Source organism: Periplaneta americana, chromosome 2 (assembly GCF_040183065.1).
Source record: "Periplaneta americana isolate PAMFEO1 chromosome 2, P.americana_PAMFEO1_priV1, whole genome shotgun sequence".
Taxonomy (NCBI): Eukaryota; Metazoa; Arthropoda; class Insecta; order Blattodea; family Blattidae; genus Periplaneta; species Periplaneta americana.
In genome coordinates, this window is record NC_091118.1 from 25,247,541 (window position 1) to 25,261,086 (window position 13,546).

Below are 13,546 nucleotides of genomic sequence, written 5' to 3' on the forward strand. Positions count from 1 at the left end.
CTTAAAGTTAAAAAAAAAGCCTTGATACTTTTTTTTCGAAAATCAGTCTGTCTTCGCGGTTCCCATTTTTATCCTATCATGTCCAATTAGACTCAAGGGGGAATACAACACCGCAGGCCGTTCCTCGATATCGCCATTATTTCCGGACATTAGAGATTGAAACATTTTATGTAGACAACAAAAATTAGGCTAGAAATGAGTGCAACAGAATTGCTGCATTTTATTGGTGATTATTGGTAAACATGCGGGAATGCTACAGTGAAAAGAGAGGGTCTCTGAGCCCCTAGCTATTAGTAGGCTAACCAGGAAAAAAGAAATCGAACCGATGTGTGCACGGCAGAAAGGGCCCTGATTCCTAAATACAGTGCAACGGACAATTCAGCACCCGGAAGCAATATGGACTATAAAGCCCATCGATGTAAAAAAAACGTAATTTTTTTTAATTGGTTACTTTACGACGCTTCATCAACTACTGACATTATCTTGCCTTTGAATGAGATGATTGTGATAATGCGGATGAAATGAGTCCAGGGTCCAGCAACGAAACTTACTCTGAATTTGTGCTTAGTGGGTTGAGGGAAAACCCCGGAAAAAAAACCTCATCCAGATAACTTTTCCCAACCAGGAAACATTAATAAATTAGTCTATTAAACTTAAATTTATGTTCTCTTGTTCTAAATGAAGTCATTGTCCGGCACTTGAAAACGAAATATAGGGCCTATGGCCTGGGTAGCCAATATCTAGGTAGATAGGCCTATATAAATATGTAGGTAGATAGATTCGCCATAGAAATTACATAATTTTGGCTTCGTCACAATTTAATTACCTTACATCTAATGTAGCCTATTATAAAGTCATGTAGGCCTTAATGAAAATTTCTCTTAATGATAAGAAGTGAAAATTGTACCAGGTTTGTATATATTTTGAGCGTAAGGTATGAGTATAAAAAGTATTCCCAATATAACTAAAATACATTAAATTATTAAAACAGTTGTATTATTCTTATAGCAATGTTAACTGAAAACAACATTGTAATTTTTTATCACGTGTATTTGTATTCAATAAGATGTTCATGTTCATTAAGACATTTTTGCAATCATTAATTTAAGTAATTTCTATTGCTGTCACTGTTAATATTACTGATGATGTTTAATAAAAGAATATTAATTCCTTCATGAAATGTGTTCATTCAACTGTTTTAACTATTTATTGTATTTTAATTATATTTTAGAAATTAAATTCATGATCACTGTTGAATTGTGACCATATGGCATAATTATAAAAAAGCATATTATACATAATATATGTTTAGTGAGAGAGAGAGAGAAAGAGAGAGAGAGAGAGAAATAACTCATCCGGTCTTAATTAAGGATGACCACGAGGATCCGGAAATTAATAGCAAACAAATATTATAATCAAGTTTGCTCTTAAAACTATTCCGTTGTTAATGGTCATAAGCATTAGTAAAAAGACCAAGGATGAATATAATAATAAATTTAGCTTCCCTTATGAAAAGGTTGCCAGATTTGACAAAGTGTATTACATATAATTTGGAAACACACCTAAAAGGTAAAATGATACACATTATAAACGGTTAGGGAATCGAATACACAAAATGTGCCCAATGTGCCCATTTACAGTTAAGAAAGGGGGAAAAAAATATCATCAGATAGGTTAGAATGATTTGAATGCCATATACCGCGAGAAAAATAATAGTACGGTTTTATTGGCATTGATATCTAAACCAATCAACAGCCATCGGTTAAGATAACTTGAAATTTCCATTATCACTCCCATACAAATGATTTCTCAATATCTGAACCGACCCTTTGAGGGCACTAATGGCTATTTCCTTCACAATGCTGTGTGTTAGCCCCAGGTTTTTACATTTGTTGGCAAAGAAGAAGGGTATGGTACCTCGTGCTCCCACCATCAGACCTATTACATCAATGTGGGACAGGCTATATTTATCTTTATAGAACGGGATTGTTGGTTCATAGATCCGTTTCTTTTTACTGTCCACCTCATGCGGTTGATCTGCATGTGTCTCAAATCTGATGATGGGATCGAGAATGTATGCCGAGTTGTTCTTAATGGCAATGATATTAATTCGCCGAACATTTCCTTGTGTGGCTATACAGTAATGTAATATTATATCGAATGTCGACACAATAATTACGCATTTCATTCCTTCTCCATTGCATGAGCAGAGGGAACGATTTGCGTATTTGTCTTGTTTCAGTCCGGGTAGTTGATGGGGCTGGAAAGGAGAAGTCTTTGTATCCCACAAACGGGAGTCAAATGTGGAAATCTTGATTGAGGTAGATTATACTAGTTTAATGTTGTATTATAACAGCTCATTTATGACTGGGATGTGAAGGGCAATTGAATACAAGTATTGAACAATAATTACAATAAACAAGTATAGAACTGGAACGTATTTCTCGCTCTGTAGTGTAAGAAAATATGTTTATTTTTGTCTAAAACTGTACTTCTTACAATTAATAAACAAGATTTACAAAAATGTTCAGACGTCATTTCTGCCTCCATTGTCATTGGCTGAATTAAACCCAACGCAAAACTGCCCTCTGCCGGTGGTGGTTGGATTACGTGAGCTCTGTTTAGATGAACGGCGATGCTAGAAGTGTGCGGTTCGATGCTGGGTTTGATGCGGTGAGTTACAATTCGAGATTTATTTCTCTGTAAGTTATGTACTTCAAGTTTATTTGCAAATCCATCGAATACATTGTGTTACGCCTGAAGTAAGAAATTGATTTAAAGTAGGGTAAAAATCCTGATTTATAACTAGGCAGCTGTGATGAAACACAGGAGAATATTATTTCACATTTGAGACTTCAGATTAATTACGAATGAATTGCAAGTTTAATTTCCGTGTATTTAAGTTGAGTGCTTAAATAGACTTAAAATTTCGATATGGAATTACGTTAAATGTTTAAGAATACTCCAAAAGTAACATGTAATATAGTTTCAGATGAAATCCGTTATGAACGCTAAATAGAATATTAATTTTCGTGTTGATAATATGTTTGAAGATTAAGTAAAATGGCGTCTATAAATACTTAAATTTTCTGGTACAACCAATGCAACTGAATCTGGAATATTTATATATTATCGAGTGCCGGAGAGAATTTTTCTCGGTTTCACTCTTCCCTCGTAATCGAGTTTACATTAAAAGGATTGAACATATTAACGTTTTTGTTCTAGGGCTGGGGGATTACATATCTATATTTCTTTAAGTAACATATTTGTCTTAATCTAGCTAATGATACATATTTTTTATGCAGGAATGTCTGTGGAAGAGAAGAAGAGTTCAACAGAACACACAGGAATGTTGCAGTCGTTCCAAGACACAAATATTAGAAAGTTTTGGTTTCTTCATTGGTAAGAGGTGAGCTTATTTTTTTATTAAGTCACAAACATTTCACAGAGTACGCCGTTTGCTATCTGGCTGTAAAACCAGGAAAGCGAAAGACTCCATTAATAGCAGTGTTCCAATTAGGTTTTGAAAATGCTTACATATTTAAGATTTTAAGGCCCTAATGAATAAACCCTTTGTTTCAACATTTTTAATTGATTCGATCAATTTAGACGGTAAAAGATATAATTCGAATGGCATACTCTGGTTTGCTAAATCATGTACTCACTATCTCTATCATAAACTGAATTTTGGCGTTTTAATGTAAACCTCAGAGAGCGATAGGGCAATGAAAGTGTTTGTTGTTGATAATGTTGCGCAATTTGATTAATTTATTTTTTGAATTCTCAATTTAATTTTTTTGGGCTGTGGTAAACTCCCGATAACTGAAACCGAATTTTCGGATACGAATATACAGGACGTTAGAGGTATACGTGCAAATATTTTCATATTTAAGAAAAATGCATGTAAAACAACGTCCTATTTACTTTTCCCCTTGCTCTAACAGTTTTTCCATAAATGTCGCGTATTTTACGGTCTGATCGAACTGTAGAATGCCCGTCAGTACAGCACGTTTTTCGAGTAGGGTTTACATGTACTCCAGCATACACGCTCCCAGTTAAGGGTCATTAATCTTATAGTAAATTCATTTGACGTAATGGAAGGATTCACTGAAGCCACTTTTCTCAAATGCAAGTTTTGAGAAAATTGATGTTGAAAATTCAAACCGTAATAATGCGATCTATGCACGCCTTTACATTTTGGGTACTCCTGACCTCTTTGAACACAGTATTGAACTACAACTTGGTGATCATATGCATAACAGATCAGAGAACACAATAAACCGTTTTACTCAAAAAGGGCACATCCTCTAATATGCCCTTCTTGCACCCAGTCCCTCAATTAGTCCTGGCACTAATAGATATGGCGTCGTGGTCTAAGGCATCCTGCCTAGGACTCGCGTTACGGAATGCGCGCTAGTTCGAATCCTCATGGGGGAAGAAATTTTCTCATGAAATTTCGGCCAGTGTATGGGACCGGTGCCCACCCAGCATCGTGATGCACTTGGGGAGCTACGATAGGTAGCGAAATCCGGTTGCGAATACCAGCTTTAACGGCTGGGGGGATCATCGTGCTAACCACACGATACCTCCATTCTGGTTGTATGATCGTCCACCTCTGCTTCGGCATGTGGGCGTGAGGCCAGCAGCCGGCTGGTCGGTCTAGGCCCTTCACGGGCTGCAGTGCCACGGATTATTATTATTATTATTATTATTATTATTATTATTATTATTATTATTATTATTACTTCTAGATATATCTTAAAAGTTTGAGTGGATTACCTATGTCACAACAGAGGGTCACGAACAGAAATGGACTCTTCACAAAAAATTTTTTCAAATCGTATGAGGCGGTATTTGTCCTGACATTACTGTAGGAAGGAATGCAGAAACGATTTCAAGGAAACTAGTTTGCTTTTCGATTAATGTAAGTTTCATCGTGGGAATATATAAATATGTTCAAGTGTGTTTTCTTTAGTTTCGCGAATATTTTTTTTTTAATATAAAAATGTGCGGCGTATTACTTAGGACACATATTATTTGCTTGCATATATCCAGTCAATATCCAAACCCGGCTTGTTACGAGTGGCACACAAATTTTAAAACATTTGGCTTTATTGAAAAAATGCTATCTGTATTCATTACTGTCTAAACCTTCACAGGACAAGAAGAGCGACTCCAGCACCACGGACTTGGTGTAGGGGGTGGTAGATGCAGGCTTGCTCTACAAGGACACAAGTACAGCGGTGAGGACCAGTCCTTCGCATTTCCTGGCCGTGGTGCAGTTCGCATCGCTGTGTTTGGAATGTTCTGCCTGACTGCCAGCGATTTCTGAAGCAGCTGACGTGACGGCACCTGGCAGCCATTTTGTGTGCCCAGCACCACCTGATCCCTGGGCACCCGTGGTGCAGCAAGCCTGGCGAGATTCTGGTCTTGGTGATCAGCGTGTAGATGGCGCTGTGCCTGGGTGACTAGACAACGTGAGGATGCTGCTGGTGCTGCCCACACTCTCGTGGATGCACAGGTGAGACTCAGGAGTCTTCAAACATTTGTAGGGGTGAGAATGATGCAGACCTATAGCCATAAAGACATAATTTTACAGAAGACTGGATTGAAGGTTTACAGTCCGGTGCGGTATCATAATTTCTTCGACCTATATTTGTTATTTTTTTAATAAATTTTATCATATTTTACTAATAGATTGCCCATATGTGTAACAAATGAACTCTCACAAAAATCTATTTTTGTTAAGTGTTGCTTTGGACTATTTCATTCTCACCCTTTTCATATATATTTTACTATCCACATTTCCTCTCTAAAAGTGTTAATAACATCACAGACGTTTACTGGCATATTAGAAACCAAATGGATAAGTAGCCACTGTTCTGAGTTATTTGATTAACTAATCATTAATATTTAAAATTAGGAACAACCACTAATGTAGCAAAGGGTAGTGCCTTTGTTTTATTTAAGCTAAGCCATCAACTAGCTCGTCATTTGTTTTCTAAGTTATTCATTTATTTATTTTGAAGTGGAATATTTTATCATCAAAAGTAAAGTTCTCATATTTTATTCTTCAGTACTATATTAGTACTTCAATTTTTTTATCACAAACTTAGGCGGGGGGGGGGGCAATTAATTCCCATTCCCAATTAAATGTCACTGGTCACAATCACACTATAGGCTCCATTGTGACACAGCGGTAATAGGACTGGATCCATCGCAAATTTTATGTCAGCATTCATTGAGAGAAATTCTTTCCAGAGGCTCGATTTTGAATGATTTTCAGAAATTTCAGAGGTGTTCGAGGCTAAACCATTGAGAGTTGGGGGTAGAACCTTTTGTACCATGGATAGAGATTGAGGACCCTTACGCCATGTTAATCTCTGCGCCCCTGCAGGTTCATGCCAGCGGGAGGTATTGCGGCACAAATGTTGGGGAGAGGAAGACTAAACTCTTGCCTATTTTTGGACGAAAATTAACTTTGTCGGAGATCGGATTCTTTTCAAATACTTTGCAACAAGTACGTCGAGAGGAATTTAGAGGTACCAAGAAAGGCTTTCTGCGACGCCTGGTTTTCGTGATACCGTAATCTCAGTTTTTCTTAAGGAGACTTAATGTGTCATAATGCCCATTTTTTAGTGTTAGGTGAAATGCCAAATTAAAAAACGGAACTTGACCTACCTTATGCATAAAGACTCGTTTTCCTCGTATTTCTCTAGTTCTGTTCCTATTCCTCTTGTTCTCCTTGTATTCTGCGTGCTTTGTCTCTGTCTTATTCTTTTTGTATCCTCTTGAGCTCCTAGTTTTTCCCTCTTTCTGTGCATTCCCCTTCCTCTTTCTGCGTTCCCCTTGTTCTCACAGTCTTTCCTTATTCTCGTTGCATTTCACTTCTTGTTGCATTGTCAGCAGTCTTTTTGTCTTCCAATCCTTATCCTTTAATTCCCCTTGATCTCCATGTATTCCTCTTGAATGCATTTCCCTTGTTGTCCTTGTATTCCCTTTGTTGTCTTTGCATTGCACTGTAGGTACTTCATGTGTTCACGAAGTTCTCCTTGCATTCCATTGTACTCCTTGCATTTCCCTTGTTCTCGCTGCAGTCCCCTTCTACGTGTTCGCCCTGTATTCCCCTTGTTCTCTTTGTATTCCCCTTGTTCTGTTGTATTTCCCTTGCTTTCCTTACACTTGAACTCCTTGTATTCCCCTTGTTCTCCTTACATTCCACTTATACTCCTTATATTCCCCTTGTCATTGAATTGTCCTTCTTATACTTGCGTTTGCCTTGTTCGCCCCATATTCCCCTCATTCTCCTTGAATTCCTCTCATTCTCTTAATATTCCCCTTGTTCTCATTGTATTTCCATGTTCTCCTTGCATTCCCCTTGTTCTCCTTGTATTCTCCTTGTTCTCCTTGTATTCTCCTTGTTCTCCTTGTATTATCCTTGTTCTCCTTGTATTATCCTAGTTCTCCTTGCATTCCCCTTGTTCTCACTGTATTCCCTTTGCTCTCCTTGTATTCCCCATGTTCTCCTTGCATTCCCCTTGTTCTCCTTGTATTCTCCTTGTTCTCCTTGTATTCTTCTTGTTCTTCTTGTATTCCCCTTGTCCTCCTTGCATTCCCCTTCTCCTTGTATTCTCCTTGTATTCCCTTGTTCTCACTGTATTTTCCTTGCTCTCCTTGTATTCCCCTTGTTCTCACTGTATTCCCCTTGTTCTCACTGTATTTTCCTTGCTCTCCTTGTATTATCCACGTTCTTGTATTCCCCATGTTCTCCTTGTATTCTCCTTGTTCTCATTGTATTCCCCTTGCTCTCCTTGTATTCCCTATGATATCCTTGCATTCCCCTTATTCTCCTTGATTCCCTTTGTTCTCACTGTATTCTCCTTGTTCGCCTTGTATTTCCCTTGTTCTCATTGTATTCTCCTTGTTCTCCTTTTATTCCTCTTGCTCTTCTTGTATTCCACTTGTTTTCATTTTATTCATCTTACTCTCCTTGTATTCCCTTTGTTCTCCTTGTATTCTTCTTGTTCTCCTTGTATTCTTCTTGTTCTCCTTGTATTCTTCTTGTTCTCCTTGTATTCCCCTTGTTCTCCTTGTATTATCCTTGTTCTCCTTGTATTATCCTTGTTCTCCTTGTATTATCCTAGTTCTCCTTGTATTATCCTTGTTCTCCTTGTATTATCCTAGTTCTCCTTGCATTCCCCTTGTTCTCACTGTATTCCCTTTGCTCTCCTTGTATTCCCCATGTTCTCCTTGCATTCCCCTTGTTCTCCTTGCATTCCCCTTGTTCTCCTTGTATTCTCCTTGTTCTCCTTGTATTCTCCTTGTTCTCCTTGTATTATCCTAGTTCTCCTTGTATTCCCCTTGTTCTCACTGTATTCCCTTTGCTCTCCTTGTATTCCCCATGTTCTCCTTGTATTCTTCTTGTTCTCCTTGTATTCCCCTTGCTCTCCTTGTATTCCCTATGATATCCTTGCATTCCCCTTATTCTCCTTGATTCCCTTTGTTCTCACTGTATTCTCCTTGTTCGCCTTGTATTTCCCTTGTTCTCATTGTATTCCCCTTGTTCTCCTTTTATTCCTCTTGCTCTTCTTGTATTCCACTTGTTTTCATTTTATTCATCTTACTCTCCTTGTATTCCCCTTGTTGTCCTTGTATTCCGCTTTACTACTTGCATTCTCCTTGTTTGCTCTGTATTTCCCCTCCCTGTATTCCTCTTGTTCTTCTTGTATTCCACTTCTCATTATATTCCCTTGTTCTCATTGTGTTCTCCTAGTTCTCCTTGTATTACCCTTGTTCTATTTGTATTCCCCTTGTTCTCATTGTATTCCCCTTGTTCTATTTGTATTCTCCTTGTTCTCATTGTATTCCCCTTGTTCTCCTTGTATTCCCATTGTTCTCCTTGTATTCCCCTTGTTCTCCTTGTATTCTCCTTGTTCTCATTGTATTCCCCTTGTTCTCCTTGTATTCCCATTGTTCTCCTTGTATTCCCCTTGTTCTCCTTGTATTCTCCTTGTTCTCATTGTATTCCCCTTGTTCTACTTGTATTCTCCTTGTTCTCCTTGTATTCCCATTGCTCTCATTGTATTCCCCTTGTTCTCCTTCTATTCTCCTTGTTCTCATTGTATTCTCCTTGTTCTCATTGTATTCCCCTTGTTCTCCTTGTATTCCCCTCTAGGCTGAGTGGTCAGTGCAGCAGACTCGTAGACCAAGTATATCAGTTATGCTAAGCATGAGGCTTACTACAAGCAAGCTGCTGACATTCTGCTTGCTGCTCATCAACAACTTTTCTGTATAAAGCTGTATTGTGTGTGGTGCTGTAATAGTGCATTGTTTTGTCTCTAGTGTGATGGAAAATGTTTATTGTTGCAGCCAGCAGAAAATGATCGTGCCTAGGAGGAAAGGGATGTGCAGCTGGTGTCAACTGGAATGGATTTGGAATGGAGGTCTTCACAAATACAGCAACACAGGCAAGTGTCTTTGTTGAATTATTAAGATCACGTGATACACATGACAGTTACTGAAAAGTAAACTGCTTTTACAAAGAACAGAGAAAGTATTATGAAGCTGTAAACGTCTGCTTGTGGATTTTAACAGAAACACACTTTGGTGCCACCTGCTGGTGTGCTGCAGTTTCTGCTAATCTGTTGTCTGGGTTCGATCCCCTGTGCTGGAGCGAATTTTTCTCCTCTAATAACAATTGTTACCATAATAGATAATTCTGTAGGATCAAAAATTAATCTTTAAGTAAAAGTAACTTTTTAAAACAACAGTTAACTAATATTTTTTGATAAAATATAGTAGGTATTACTGTAGCTTATAGTAGGTGTACCAGTTACAGTGTGACCAAGTGTTGAGCCATATCAGAGAAATACGTACTGAAGGAAATATCTTACATCATTGTTGACAATTTGAGTGCATGTAAAATCAGATCTGCGACTGTATGAGAGATGAAATGCAGGAAGTGAGAAATTAGTAATGAGTAGCCTTCTATTAAATAATAAAAGCAGTGGGATGAAAACATAGCATTAAATATGAAGGTTATGCGATCACCGCTGAATGCCGGACATTATCATGTGAATGCAGGAGAGTGGAAGTCGTTAGCCATATTTATGCGTGTATAGGTTCCAAATAAAAAAAAAAAATAGGTTTGGCTGTGTTGGAGACATGGCTGTGGGTTTTATGTGAATATGTCTGTTTTAAATCGACAGATTACAAATGAGATCTTTAATTTGGCATCAAAATCAAGGCCTGCTCCCATTTAGTGGAATTGAATCGAAAAGTCTGCTGCCACTCACATCTAGTGGAATCAAACCGAACAGTACTTTTCTGTTTTGTCATACAAAAGAGCATACTTCTGCACAAGATTTATTAATTTTTCTTTATTCATATTAAATTATGATTTTTGTATATGTACTATTTCAGCAATAACTTTCAATAGTAAACAAATTGAGCTGCCAGGAATAGAAGTGGTTCATTTGTTTTTTCACGAAGGCTTCATGAGAACTTACGATTATACCTGAAACAAGAAATCCTGTTCCGGCAGTGGAATAAATATTCTAGCTCATGAATTCTGTTTTATTCGATGGGCCATGCTGCTTTCTGCTATCTTCCATTTAAATACATTGTGAAGAGAAATTCTGTTCGATTCTGCTAAGTGGGAACAGGCCTTGAGGGTACTAGCACATGGGAGATACATACATGCCTACTGCCTGGAAATTTTCACACAAGCCGAAAATGGCTGCCAGTCACTGTGGATCCCCACCAAGTTCATGCTCACATTGTAGTAGTATACCCGATTAAACAGACCACATTTATTTCTATCATGTTATTAGTCACCAAGTTGTGGTGTTGGAATTCATTGCCCTGCAAATATTACATTGTTCAGCATTTCTGTCCTGATATCCCAAATCTCTCTGATTTTAAAAATGTATTCATGTCAAAAATTAAGGCTAAAATTGGTGTGGGGTTACTCTCAGAACTAGGTTTGCTTTTATGAGAAATAATTTATAATAGTATCATTTATGGAATAATAGTTAATATCTTGTTCTTATATTACTTGCATTGCTGATTGTTGTGGTTTATCTCTTGGGCTTCACTTATGTTCATCATGTTATAAATTGACGTCACTTTCAATCTTTCCTGCATGTCTGGAGATATTTTCTTTCCATGCTGAAACTGTCCACTCACACATTTGTGATAGCAGAGCTCTCTTTAGGTGTCCAGTCAGCGTTGTTTCTGTTGCATTGCACACCAGCTGTGTTACAATCGTATCAAATTCGCCTTGAAAGGGTGATTAATGGAAATATTGGGTGTTTGCAATGTACTAGTCATTCCACCACAATATAAACACTTTTCTTGCCTAATACTGTTCCTTAAATGAACTCTTAAATTGTGGAGCAATGCATCGAATGTGGATGTAATATGTAGTGCCACCTAGTCATTGAAATGAAACTGACATCAACCAGTCCATGAACAGATCTGTCATCCAATCATACTCTTGCACTCATACCATTATTTCTGGTGGCAACTTTTCTTTATTAGAGTTTTGTGCTTAAAAATAGCACATGGTAAAAGTTTGTGTTATCAGCAGTGAAGGCTAACACAATAGAACACCTTTCTTTCTCTGTACCTGAACTGTATTTGCACCATAGTATACGTGTATATATAGTAAAGACACACTATGCAGACTTGTCAGTTAGCAGAAACCTGGTGATACTAGTGACTCCAAGTGACAGGGAACTAATAGTCTTACTTTTCCCCATATGATGTATGTAAACGAATATATTATACAGAATGGATGGTAACCTCTGCACCAAAATAAAACTGGTAATAGATCTTGACGAGAGATTTGAAACATCTAAAAAAGTTCCTGCACTTCTTACCTTCCCCTCTCCCTCTGCTGTACCATCGTTGGTGATGGCTGTACTCAGAGATGTGACAAAGTACTGTGTTGCAAGATTTATTTTAATGATTTTCACAATTATTCAATTTAAATTCATGGCTAAATGGTTTAATTTGTAAAAAAAAGATTAGACACATTAACAGTTCAGATAATTTTTACCTATCTGCTTGTATGGCAATCAGTCATTTCTCTTGGGCTGTTACAGCAATAGAGTGCTGCAAATATTAGACAAAAACTATTTTTTTTTCCTGTTTAATGGTGTTCCTATCAAAGGAAAATTGTAATAAAAGTTTTATATTTAACATGTAGAATCACCTCTTAAATTTTGGTGCATCAGTTCCATTCAACCCAGTACATTTTCATGCACTAGGAGTGGTGACTCGGAAATAAATGTATATATACATTAAAAGTATTTTAGAGGAGGCTAATGCGAGGTTAGATTTTGGCATCAAAGTTAAGTTTCACTTCCAACCAGTTTGATTTTCTTCTCTCTTTGTACTGGTGTAAACTTTCATTTAAATGTGACAGTACAGTAGAACCTCTATTATCCATGGGAATGAATAAGGTAGGCTAAATGGTTAATCGAAAAAATCGGATAATCTGTGCCATAAGAGATTTTCGTAAATTTAGTGTCTAATGCTTACACTTTCGTAATTTCCTCTATGGTCTTGTATTCAACGTGCTAGATACAGATTCAAGTCTGGTTAACAATAGGTTATTAAGGGGCAAGGGAACTGCTTGTAATGGCTGTCAGTGGAAAGGAATAGTGGAGGTCTCATGTTGTAGATTTACATAGTTTATACACTTTATCCTCACTGATTCAATATGAAAAACTTATCAGATTACTAGGAAACAATTGGCATTCATACAGTCCTCTCTGTAGATTGAAAACTCAAAAAAGTTTCATATCCATTGTTCAAGAATTAAAACGGAAAATCAATATCCCGAATTTAAAAGAAAACTTACAAATTAAACCAAACCCTTTAACTCTATTAAATATAGAATATAATCAAAATTTAACAGAAGAAATATTAAAATCAGAAGTAAACACTGAAATACTGAAACAATTGTCTTTAGAGACAATTAATATTAGGTACCCTCCACAAAACTGGCTTCATTTATACACCGACGGATCCTTGATCTCCAGAGAGCAAGGTGCCGGTGCAGGTGTTACGTGCTGTCTCTTCTCACTTTATAGATCTCTTGGATATGGAACAACAAGTTTTGATGGTGAAATCATTGCAATAAGTGAATGTCTCAGGAATCTTCTATGCCACATCAATAAATTTAGGAATGCAGTTATATTGTCAGACTCCAAAGCAGCTATTCTATCAATCGTCTCTAAACACACACCTTCATCTCAAACAGCAGAAATAACTAAAATGCTCTCTCAATTAATATCACTCAATAAAAGAATTGTATTCCAATGGATACCATCCCATTGTGGAATCCTGGGAAACGAGAATGCGGATGCTTTAGCAAAGAAGGGCAGCACTGCTACTTACAGACCTGTTACTAAATCTACGTATTACTCTGTGAAGAGATTTATTAAATCTACATACTTAGACGTCAACAAACAAAATTTGATAACTCAATCCCAAGGGAAAAAATGGAACTCTCTGCATCAAAATCCACAGTTAATTC

The 13,546-nt window shown here is 37.2% G+C and overlaps 1 long non-coding RNA gene across 1 annotated transcript; it reads left to right on the forward strand.

The window, feature by feature from the left end:
- Nucleotides 1–2,604: 2,604 nt before the first annotated feature.
- Nucleotides 2,605–9,467, forward strand: LOC138695247 (uncharacterized). The gene is made up of 4 exons (XR_011331095.1): nucleotides 2,605–2,673; nucleotides 3,306–3,409; nucleotides 5,160–5,521; nucleotides 9,370–9,467. It is a non-coding gene; the product is annotated as an uncharacterized lncRNA (long non-coding RNA).
- The last annotated feature ends 4,079 nt before the right edge of the window (nucleotides 9,468–13,546 follow it).